The following is a 12307-nucleotide window of genomic DNA, read 5'->3' as shown; positions in this document are numbered from 1 at the left end:
GTGAAAGCAGCATCAGGAGAATCTACTAAACAGACAGAAAGACCGAGAGATTATTAATCCATTTATTCAGTGTCAGGGCTGTAGCCAGTGGGTGTTTTGTTCTAGAATTTGGCCTCCTCATGTGTCCCATTTTTGATAGTAAGTTATCATGAATTGTAAAAATAACTGATAGAAGAAGGCTTTAAGAGAAACATAATTACAACATAATATAATAAATAATATGATAACCCAATCCCAATTTGATCCTCCTTACACTGGCTGCCTGTTAAGTTTCGTATTGAATTTAAAATATTGCTTCTTACATATAAAGCTTTAAATAATCTAGCTCCTGTTTATCTAACCAATCTTCTGTCTCGCTACAATCCAACTCGCTCTTTAAGATCTCAAAACTCAGGGCTTCTGGTAGTACCTAGAATAGCAAAGTCGAGTAAAGGAGGTCGAGCCTTCTCATTTATAGCTCCTAAACTCTGGAATAGCCTTCCTGATGATGTCTGAGGCTCAGACACACTCTCCCAATTCAAAACTAGATTAAAGACCTATCTGTTCAGTAAAGCATACACTTAGTGCACCACTTAGGGGGCTTCCACACAGGTTATGCATCTTGCTGATATACACTGTGAACATCAGCTACGCTAATTATTCTCTTTATTCTCCATTTCCACCTGGGGATACTCTTCCCGAGGCCCTCAGACTATGCAGAGTCACTGATTCGATCCAAGACCAACGACGAGATGATCCCAAGGTTTTTATATCCTGGACCTGGCCGAATCCTGAACAACTACTGTGATGGTCATGGAAGAGTGGAGAACATGAGACTGATTCCTGTGACGCTCCAGAGACAGACGAGTCTTCGCTGAGGCCAGCTTCCAGCCTCCGCCACTGAGACTGCAGCTCTGCACAAGACGTTTGGCCAGCGGAGAAATTAAAATGGTCGTGCCCAACTGAGCCTGGTTTCTCTCAAGGTTTTTTTTCTTCACTTCCGCCTTTAGTGAAGTTTTTTTTCCCTCTCCGCTGTCGCCACTGGCTTGCATGGTTCAGGATCTGTAGAGCTGCGCATCGTTGGATTTGCCCTTCAATATTTGGACTCTCAGTAGTGATTATTAAACCACACTGAACTGAGCTCAACTGAACTGAACTTAAACACTACAAACTGAACTACACTGTTCCTATTTACTGTGACCTTTTATGTGAAGCTGCTTTGACACAATCTACACTGTATAAGCGCTATACAAATAAAGAGGAATTGAATTGAATGATAACAAATATATTAGATAATATAGTATGCTGAGAACTTCCACAAAATTGTAGGAAATAATTTTGTTGCATAAAAAAAGTGTGATTATGATCACCATCCAACAAGCTGATCTAGCAAAAGATCAGTGCTTAAAGTGTCACTAACATGCAGTATTTCAACCTCTTCATTTAATAGAAATAGAGGAGAATAATGCAAAAAGCCCCACCTTTTGGAGAAAAAAGAACCACACTTTTCCACAGGCTGGCTACGGGCCTGAGTGTGTGTTTCAGTGTGTGTTTCAGTATACTCCAGTGGATTAGATGTGCAAACAACACTCAAACCACAAACTATGTGCTTTACTGTAATCAAAGGGCTGGTACGACTGGATGAAGGTGAAATACACTGGTCAGCTGATGCATGCGTGTGAAGCATTCACAAGAGGAAATCAGTGTTGTTCATCTATCATGTCTTATTTTATCCTGTGCACATTTACACTGCACAACAAGCTTTTATTTCTTAGAGCTTTTGTCTTGTTTCTGGTCTAAATATAAAAACTTTCTGACACGAAGAAGCATTTTCTAGATGAGTAATGAATATAGTGTTGTTTTCAGGAATAATGAGTCAAAATGAAGTGAGGTTTTTAGTAAAACAAGTAAAATAATCTGACTATAGGGAAGCAGAATAAACAACCCGTATGCTGCTTTATTGTTTAGTTTTTAAATAAGACACACATTTACATTTTCTTTGGATTACAGAGTTGACTAAAATGTAATTATTGTTAATAACAGATTTATTCTGTGAACTGCTGCTCATATTTCATCATTATTTAAAGTATAAAATGTCATTTACAGTATTTTTAATGACAAAATATTTAAAGTGGCATTTTTCAGATGTTTTACATGTTCATATTTATTTTTGGTGTTTCTGTGTGGAGTTTGCATGTTCTCCCCGTGTTGGTGTGGGTTTCCTCCGGGTGCTCCGGTTTCCCCCACAGTCCAAACACATGCGCTATAGGGGAATTGATCAACTGAATGGGCCATAGTGTATGAGTGTGTGTGTGTGTGTGTGTGTGTGTGTGTGTGTGTGTGTGAATAAGTGAGTTTGGATGTTTCCCAGTACTGGGTTGCAGTTGGAAGGGCATCCCCTGTGTAAAACATATGCTGCTGAATAGTTATCGGTTCATTCCACTGTGGCAGGCTCTGATAAATAAAGGGAGTAAACCAAAGGAAAATGAATGAATGAATAAAATATATAATATTATTATTTAAGTAAAAACTGCTGTGGTCAAAAATTTACCCCCTTAACAAATAATTTTCTGATTCAGATAAAAAACACCGTTGTTTAATAACTTGCCTAATTAACCCTTTAAATGTCACTAAGCTGAGTAGTATCTTGCAAAATAACCAGTAAAATATTGTCCTCTTATCATGGCAAAGATGAAATAAATTAGTAATTAAAACTATTGTGTCTAAAATGTGTTTAAAAAACCTCTCTGTTATAAAACATGATACATTGACAAGAAGAGCTGATCATCTAGTCTTGAACTGTTCATATATATATATATATGCAGAATTACAATATGCTGGCAGCTGATTGGCTGTTGTGGTGAGTATAAAAGCTTCCTGATGAATGTGTTTCTGCCAGAGTCTGAACACAGATCTCAGATCAGCACAGACAGCAGCTCCTCATCATTATCATCATCACATCATGATGAAGATTCTGGCTCTCGCTCTGCTGGTGGCGGCTCTGCAGACTCTGTCGTATGCACAGGTAATTCACTAATGTTGATTAAAATAATAAATTACTTTAACTATAATTTAAATATATAAAACTGCATGATCAAAGTACTGAAAATGAAGAGTTGATGTGTTTGAAATATTTTATTATTAATATTTATTTATTTATTTGCTATATTCTATGATCTGAGACATTATTATGGATATTTCTGATCTTGTCTTTGTCTATGTTCGTTATGTTAATCTGCTTTTCACAATCTACATCATAAAAGCTTCATAGAAATGAAGATGAATTGAGCTGTTGATCTGATAAAGTCTGAAGAATTGCCATATTTGATGTCACTCTGTAGTCACTCTACAGTTTAATAAAGTGACTTTTAGTAAGAGTGAAAGGATTTTAGATGTGGAAGTAAAAACAGTGTTGATGCAGCACCTGATATGCCTGATTTGATATTTAAATGATGATTTGAATATTCGTCAGATCAGACAAACAGGAAGTAAAAAAGACGTCACCAGTGGTTTGGTCTAACTGTCCATACTGTCTTCTTGTTGCATAAATAAAGGTAACCCCAGCACCAACTGCTAAAGCCACAACAGCTTCTACAGCTACTAATGTCACAACAGCTTCTACAACTACAGCTACTACACTGACCCGCAAATCCACACCCAACTCCACCATTGGACTGTCAGTCCGGATGGCTCCAATGCTGCTCTCGGTCTCCATGTCTCTGTGGTGACCCTGTCCCTTAATGTAGGGTTAACTGCTGGAATTATTATTAGACATCAATGCTGTAAAATATAAGAAATAAAATATATGTTCACACAAATCTGCACAGTGACTGACATCCATTCTCAAATGCTTTTATAATGATTCTTTCACCTTTATTAGATAGGACAGTGGAGAGTATTGACAGGAAAACATGGGGAGCAGAGAGAGGGGAAGGACTATGAGGCGGGAATTGAACTCAGGTCACCATGAGCACTGGAGTCCATGTGTCGACGCACTAACCACTACACCACTACATCACTGGCACTGACTGATTCTCAAATGTTAATCTGAAAACCCTGATTATTTATTTCCCTGTGCTTTACAAGCTGTAACTGTATGTACTGTAACTACTGTATATGCATGAATATACAAGCACCATCATGATAATTCATGAGATTAACTGCTGCAGACAATATTAGACATTACAGTCTTCATCAGTGGCTTTGGTGCATTTCTCTCAACACTGTTCGCATCTGCACAACAGTTCATGCGTTCCTCTAAACAGTTAGTCAATTGAGCACATCACAGCAGCAGTTTCTCATTCACTCCAACAGATCGCGAATGCTTCTGGACATGCATTAACTGCTTTCATACGACTCTCTGCTGTTTATAACATCATCATCTGCTTATGTCATGTCAGTCACAATGAACTAAACTTGTGAATGCTGAATAGTCACCATCAGTGTTTTGTTCTCAGATACTTCACTAAATGCAGTGATGTCTAACTTTACTGTAGTTTGGCTGTGCAGATAATATCTAGTGCTGTCTTGAGCATTTTCAGTGTCACCAAAATCTATTAAACTAGTAATCTAGTAAAATCTAGTAAACTGACATAATGAACAGGACAAAGCCATCTGACTCGTCTTGATGACACTCACACTTTCATTGACATCAACACTTGCTTTAGAGGCTTAATGAGCTCTCCATGTTCAGCAAGTGACACGCTTCTGCAGGTTATCAATAGAGAAATGCATGATCTGTTGTGCAGATGTGAATAGTGTGGTGAGAAATGCACTAAAGCCTCTGAGGAAAACTGTAATACTACTGTAAATGATACATGGCGCACTCTTTTCAACACTACGATTTGGGACATACTAATTCTACTTTTAAATCATATTTAGGACGGATAGTATGTGAATTGGGACGCAGCATGAGCCTAGTTTATACAGACAATACTCGCACGCCAATACCCGGTCTCTCTCATGCGTACATTCAGTCTCTCGGGCACGTATTCAGTCTCTCTGTGTTCGCTTGACTCTTCTCCACCCTGGAGCCTCATACTTGGTAAAGTCTAGATTGGAAATGCGGCTGGCCGGTAGTGCGATATGCACATTAATATAGCAGCATTTTGTATGACACTGTATAAGAATAATTATATTTTTACAGTACTGTGATGGTTGGGTTTAGGGTTGGGGTGGGGGTAGACGTTAAAAACTGGAATTTATTGAGTAATTTAAAGGAAAACATAAATAATACTCGGCAGGGGCGTAGCAGACATTTTAAAAGCGGGGGGACGGCTATATGAGATCATTCATTCATATAATTATTAATCACCTGTTTCTACATGGTCTGTTTCTAAAAGTGATTAAAAAGTGATTGAAGGGACGGTTAAGGTAAATTCTATAGTAAATTTTAGTGTTTTTGAGTTTTAGGTATACTACCTATGTTTTAGGCTAGTATTATTTATAACTGTTTAATGAATGCTTCAGCATACTGTAGTATGGAGAATAGTGAACTGATCAAATGAAATACAAAGTGTAGTTTTACTACAGTAAAGTGTGGTGAATTGTAGTATAATATACCCTTTATTGTAAAAACACAGCACTGTTATTTATATTACACTTGTGTTACCATAGCAACAATAGCATTACCACAACAGATTAATTGATGTACTTTACTGTAGTAGGCTGCCGTTCAAAGCACTGCACATGCCAATAGAGGTGTTCAGGGGCCCTGTGGAACAGCTTCTCCTCAAAATGAAGAGGATGACAGGGAAATGTCCTCCACAATCTCATCAACAATGTGGAAGACAGCAGAGACGTGTTCACTTTATTTTTGTTGCCATGATAAAATGAGATTGATAGTGAGATTTATTTAAAGAGTGAATAGTACAGTAGGCTATACAGTAATACCTTATCAAGTTTTTCCTCACAGCTATATTTCTGCTTGCATTAGTTTTTGCTGAAATGTTTTTTATTTGATTAGGATGGTGCACCTTTTGGGTGTTTAATAAACGTTTTTTAAATAAAATGTATTCTTTACATCCAACGTCTATTCCAGGGGCGCCTTCGAGGACATGTGTAAACTCTAGCCACCCCAATATAATTTCACTGACGACATTATTAATTTAAATTTAAATATTTTAATAAATAAATAGTAGCCACTAAATTATTGTGGATTGATTGGTGCCACTGACATAGCTGATTCACTCAATTTAATATTTACCCTAAGGTACATCAAGAGAAAAAGCTGTTTTAATAATAATGTGGTTTAAAAAAGAATATGGATAAATGATATTATTAGAGTCTGTATAGTGAGTGTGTGTGTGTGTGTGTGTGTGTGTGTGTGTGTGTGTGTATATATAGTAATGTCTTTTGTTCATTTGTGTTTTATTAATTATATTCATTATAGCCTTCATTCATTTTAGACATGGCATCTACTGTATGCTGTGCAATAAAAGTTTGTGAAATGACTGAAAAGTTATTTATATATAAAATTGTATTAAAATAAATATTGATATTTATGATTTTATTGAGTTTGAATTTTTTGATTTTAGGAATATAATTGCAATATTTCAGGAGCCTTTAATTAAATAAATTAAAACTACATTATTCATTTTGCCCGGAAACAAAAATATAACATCACACTGAATCATTATTTTTGTGTGTGCCACCCTAAGATTCAGTGCGGCCTCTTCTGGCCACCCCTAAGAACATTTTCTGGGGGAGCCACTGGTCTGTTCTCTGTGTCTTTAAGTGTTTGAAACTGGAAATGTCTCATCATATAACACAGCCAAAAACATTATAGTTTACTAGATTAAAAATGTAATGTGTACATCTATTTTAGTATTTTGGTTATTGTTAATAAACAGTGCACCAATATAAGTCAAATCCACAAAGCACGAAAGAGGGAACACAAGCACAAATTGTGAGTCTGCATATAATCTCTGAGAGCACTCAAGAACATTTGTGTGTGAGCAGTGCATATTTCAGAGAGGGAGAAAATTTGCGCGCAAGCAGTGTATATTTGAGAGCGCGCAAGCAGTTTTTGTCCACAGAGGAATCAGTGCAACGTTATGTGAAGAAACAACGTTATTGTTGTATGAAGTAGCCTACTCTCATTGAGATATGTGCTAACATTTTACATAGCTGCTCTCAATCTCTTCAGCACACACGAGATTCAGTTGACAAATTGACCTTTGCAGCATACAGGAGTTGTTGGTCTACTGCTGTCTTATTGAGGTCTTTTATGCAATTTTATTTAATCACAAGTTGATCCCCGGAGACATAACATAGCACAACTAAACTTAATGAATTAGACAGCAGTAGACTGATCGAAAATCTAACCGTAGGACTTTGGACTTGACTTGAGACTTTGACTTGGGCTTTGACTCGGGACTTGAGGGCAATGAATTGAGACTTACTAGTGACTTGCCAAACAATGACTTGGTCCTACCTCTGAGCTGAATACTAGTATCTTGCAAAATATCTAGTCAAATATTATATACTGTCATCATGGCAAAGATAAAAGAAATCAGTTATTAAAACTATTATGTCTAAAAATGTGTTTAAAACCTCTGTTATGAAAGATTCAAAATCATAATAATAATTTGAGAGGAAGAGCTGATCATCCAGTCATGAACGTTCAATATTATATATAGCAGATAACCAATATGCTGGCAGCTGATTGGCTGTTGTGATGAGTATAAAAGCTTCCTGATGAATGTGTTTCTGCCAGAGTCTGAAACAAGATCTCAGATCAGCACAAACACCAGCTCCTCATCTCATCATCATCACATCACATCATGATGAAGATTCTGGCTCTCGCTCTGCTGGTGGCGGCTCTGCAGACTCTGTCGTATGCACAGGTAATTCACTTATACTGGTATCCTAATTTTTAAATTAAATACTTTAATTATAATTTAAATGTTTTTAAACTGCATAACTATTGAAATATAAGTATTATTTATTTATTGCTATGTTTTATGATCTGAGACATTATATGGCTATTTATAATCTTGTCTTTGTCTATGTTCGTTATGTTAATCTGCTTCTCACAATCTACATCATAAAGCTCCACAGAAATGAAGATGAATTGAGCTGTTGATCTGATTAAAGTCTGAAGAATTGTCATATTTGATTGTCACATATTTTTTCCATATACCAACCACACATAAAACACTTGAATAAAGTTGACACAGCACTGTACACTCCAAAAAAATTTAAAAATAATCAATGCTGGGTGCTGTAACACAACTGTAACAAATTATTTCATGCATAGATGCGGAACTAAAACAATATTATTGCAGAACCTGATTTGATATTTAAACGATGATTTGAATATTCGTCAGATCAGATAACAGGAAGTAAGAAACAATGTCACTAGTGGTTTTGTCTAACACACTCTCCATTCTGTCTTCTTGTTTTATAAATAAAGGCACAAAGTTTAACCACAGTGTCTACAACTACTAGATCTACTACACTGACCAGCAATTCTGTACACAACTCCACCAATGGTCCGCCGGTCCTGGCGGCTCTGATCCACCTGCTGGTTCTTCCCGTATTTGTGTTTCTGTGGTGGCTCTGAGAAGATCTACAGATTCTGCTCCTCTTCTCTTTTATTTTGCTGTTTTTACATGTAGGGTTAACAGCTGGAATTATTATTAGACATTAATACTGTTAATGACAAGAAATAAAAGATATTTCATACAACTGAAAAACTGGACTGTGACTGACGCTGATTCTCAAATGTTAATCTGAAAACATGGCTCATTTACTTCTGTACTTTATAAGCTGATCATAGAGGATTCATACATTATAACTACTGAATAAGACTGAATAAACAAGCATGAGGAGGATTGATGAAGAAACTCTACTGGTTTTAGAGTAAAATCAGCTTTGCTTATTGTGAATATATCAGTTCTCCATTAAAGATTGATTGAAAGCTGTAATTGTTTTAATAAAGCACAATATTTCTCTGTTTTCTGTTGTTGTTGTTCATGTTCTGAAGACTTTACTTTGATTTATTGCACAGCGCTCTGGAATACCTGATTCTGATTGGTCAATCATAACATTGTTGGATAAAAACTGAATAAACTAACAACACAGACTCATCAGGGTATAAAATCAGACAGACAGACAGACAGACAGACAGACAGACAGACAGACAGACAGACAGACAGACAGACAGATAGATAGATAGATAGATAGATAGATAGATAGATAGATAGATAGATAGATAGATATAACGATAGATGGATAGATAGATAGATAGATAGATAGATAGATAGATAGATAGACAGACAGACAGACAGACAGACAGACAGACAGACAGACAGACAGACAGACAGACAGACAGACAGACACAGACAGACAGACAGACAGACAGACAGACAGACAGACAGATAGATAGATAGATAGATAGATAGATAGATAGATAGATAGATAGATAGATAGACAGATAGATAGATATAACTTGGATCTTTTATTCTTTTGTTCTTGTTAATCTACATTAAGTAAGCATACATCTTCAGGAGAAAGATTAAACAAAACAACAAACAAAACAGGAACTAGCTCAGGAGAAGTACTAAATAACCTAATAATAAATAAAACAACAAAGGCTTTCCTCAACTCCCTTACTATGAATAAACACAGTCAAATAAAAAAGAGACCCTCTCTCTACAGCTTCCTTTTGTAAATCAATGAGTCAGACAAAGAACAATCCAGTTACCTTTTAAATACTAAACAAAGACTATATTAAGTCATACAACTAAGAAGGCACACACACTGCTGTAAGTTCCACAACACAAGGCCAACACCAAAAGACAGAAGTTAAATTCAATTCAATAGCTTAATAAACTTCTCACGTCACAAACAGGGGCCACAAGTGAAAACTCAGAGTATTTCAACCCTGAAATGAGAGAAACTCTGGGTTTTCCGTTTCAAAATGGCAGGTTTGTCAGACTGGAGAAAGCAGGGTAAGTCAAGCCTGTTTCTGAAAGAGAGGTGACTTTAACTCAGAGTCAGTTACTGTGGTGTCTTACTCTGTGAAGCTAACCTGGTCAGGAGCAGGTCTATTTCTCTAAACTCTGAGTTTCTGTCGATCTCCTCCTCTTTTTTAAAGACGAAGCGGTATTTCTGGCCTTATTTTTCCACATACCTATTTTAATGCTCATTTTGGAGATGCGCACATAAACGATTGATGGAAACGTCATGATGCACATAACTTTGAAAAAAATGCATAAAAAACACATGCATAACTGAGCAGGATAAACTTTTATTCGACGGAAATGATGCACATAAACTGCGATGGAAACACTTTTACTGACAAACTCCAGTATGTGCATTAAAAAAGGTTTGTTATAAGAGATCATATGATGATGAACATGTGTGTGAATGGATAAACCAGCAGGCTGAGCACACTGTAACATCTGAAATGTTGATTTGGTCATTCTAAAATGCCTGAACCGTTTCAGTATTAATGTTATTATATTATTAATGACCTCCAGAGCGTCTGGAGCATGTCAGGAGTGTCTGTTCTTCGCGTCTCATGGCTTCAAATGCCCCCACGTGTTCATTGTGTGTTAGCATTGTCTTCTGAGGCGCAAGTACAATTATTAAATAAAGAAAAGATTGACGCAGCTTCTTCTACCACAGTAAATTCAGTTTTTACTGTTCATATTTGGCACCTGTTAATCAGAAGTGATGATTTTGTTCTCTTTGACTGGTTGGATGGAAACACTGCTTTATTCACACATCTTTTATGCTTTAAAAGTGCACTTTTAAATCTTTTAATTCTATTAAAACGTGTATAAAAGTGGGAACGTGTGTAAATTTTTTTTATAAAAGTCACACATAACATTACTTATTTTACTATACTTAAATGTTTAATTACTTTAAATGTAAAATTACGCATTAACTTGAGCAGCTGTTTTCCCACGCTAACTGTCTCTGTTATCTCAGTGATGTTGCTTTTTAAATATATGCTCATATTTGCTAGAACGCTGCACGAGCACATCCAGCCTGATCTCACGAGAAAACTTAAGTATTTTACGTTTTGTCAGTTTAGTGGATAATTCAGTTCAGTCGTACGAAATTGTACCATTTTAAAAAGGAGGCGTGGCACCTAACCCCACCCCTAAACCCAACCATCATTGCGGGGTGAGCAAATCCTACTAAACTGTACAAATTAGATCGTACGAATTCATACCAATTAGCCACTAAATCAAAAAGTTACGAATTGCCGTGAGACTGTGTTGGCACATCAAGTTCAGCTGGAGAAAGAAATGCTGATCTCTTTTTTAAGATGCTGCCATAGTCACTCGTAATGTCTGCGTTTTTATAGTCGCGGTGTGCGCGCTTAACTCTGAGTTGGTCTACTCAAAAGTTGATTGACCTAACTCAGGTCCGCTGTTCTGAAACTGAAAACTCAAAGATTTAATCTCTCGGTAAATCAACTTAGAGTTCAAGTTTAAACTCTGAGTTGGTTGAACCTCCTTACTGAAACAGGCCCCAGGTCAATACCCCCAAAGTATGCAAACACAAGTCAGGAAGGAAGACAGACAGACAGACAGATAATATAACAGGAAATACTTTGAAAAATGTCCTGGCTGTGTTAAACAGCACTTGGGAAATATTTGAAAAAGAATGAAAGGACTGAATAATTTTGCCGTCAGCTGTATGCTCCACTCATCAGACTCTGTGGGTAAAACTGCTCATTTCTCTGGATCTGAACATACTTCAAATCATCTGTGGTAGCGTATGTACACACTTCAGTAAAATAAAGGACTCTTCTAGGGGTTTCACAGTAAACAAGTAGACTATTAGTAAATCAGGAGGAACACAGAGAACAATTGTTAGACACAATGGAGGAATCAACAAATACTGATTATCTTCTGAACAACTGTAACTCTCTGTAGAAGAGCTGGCCTTTACAGGAACATACAGACGACACACTTTATTACAAACCCTGACAGAAACACATGAAGGATGAACATACATTAGACATTTCCCAATCACAGTAAAGGACAACACCCCAGAAACCACTCACAATACCCTAACAACCAACTAGCAACACCTCAGAAACCACTCACAATACCCTAACAACACCTCAGAAACCACTCACAATACCCTAACAACCAACTAGCAACACCTCAGAAACCACTCACAATACCCTAACAACCAACTAGCAACACTTCAGAAACCACTCACAATAACAACCAACTAGCAACACTTCAGAAACCACTCACAATACCCTAACAACCAACTAGCAACACCTCAGAAACCACTCACAATACTCTAACAACCAACTAGCAACACTTCAGAAACCACTCACAATAACAACTAACTA

At 36.7% G+C, this 12307-nt stretch overlaps 2 long non-coding RNA genes across 2 annotated transcripts; both read left to right on the top strand.

Moving 5' to 3' along the window:
* The first annotated feature begins 2887 nt into the window (after positions 1–2887).
* LOC130247050 (uncharacterized) lies at positions 2888–3797 on the top strand. Its single transcript, XR_008839484.1, has 2 exons — positions 2888–3004; positions 3534–3797. It is a non-coding gene; the product is annotated as an uncharacterized LOC130247050 (long non-coding RNA).
* Positions 3798–7706: 3909 nt separating this feature from the next.
* Positions 7707–8940, top strand: LOC130247112 (uncharacterized). Its single transcript, XR_008839491.1, has 2 exons — positions 7707–7826; positions 8396–8940. It is a non-coding gene; the product is annotated as an uncharacterized LOC130247112 (long non-coding RNA).
* Positions 8941–12307: the final 3367 nt, after the last annotated feature.

Source organism: Danio aesculapii, chromosome 19 (assembly GCF_903798145.1).
Source record: "Danio aesculapii chromosome 19, fDanAes4.1, whole genome shotgun sequence".
In the NCBI taxonomy this organism is placed as follows: Eukaryota; Metazoa; Chordata; class Actinopteri; order Cypriniformes; family Danionidae; genus Danio; species Danio aesculapii.
Note: the sequence above shows the minus strand (reverse complement) of the source record. Positions and strands in the feature narration are given on the sequence as shown.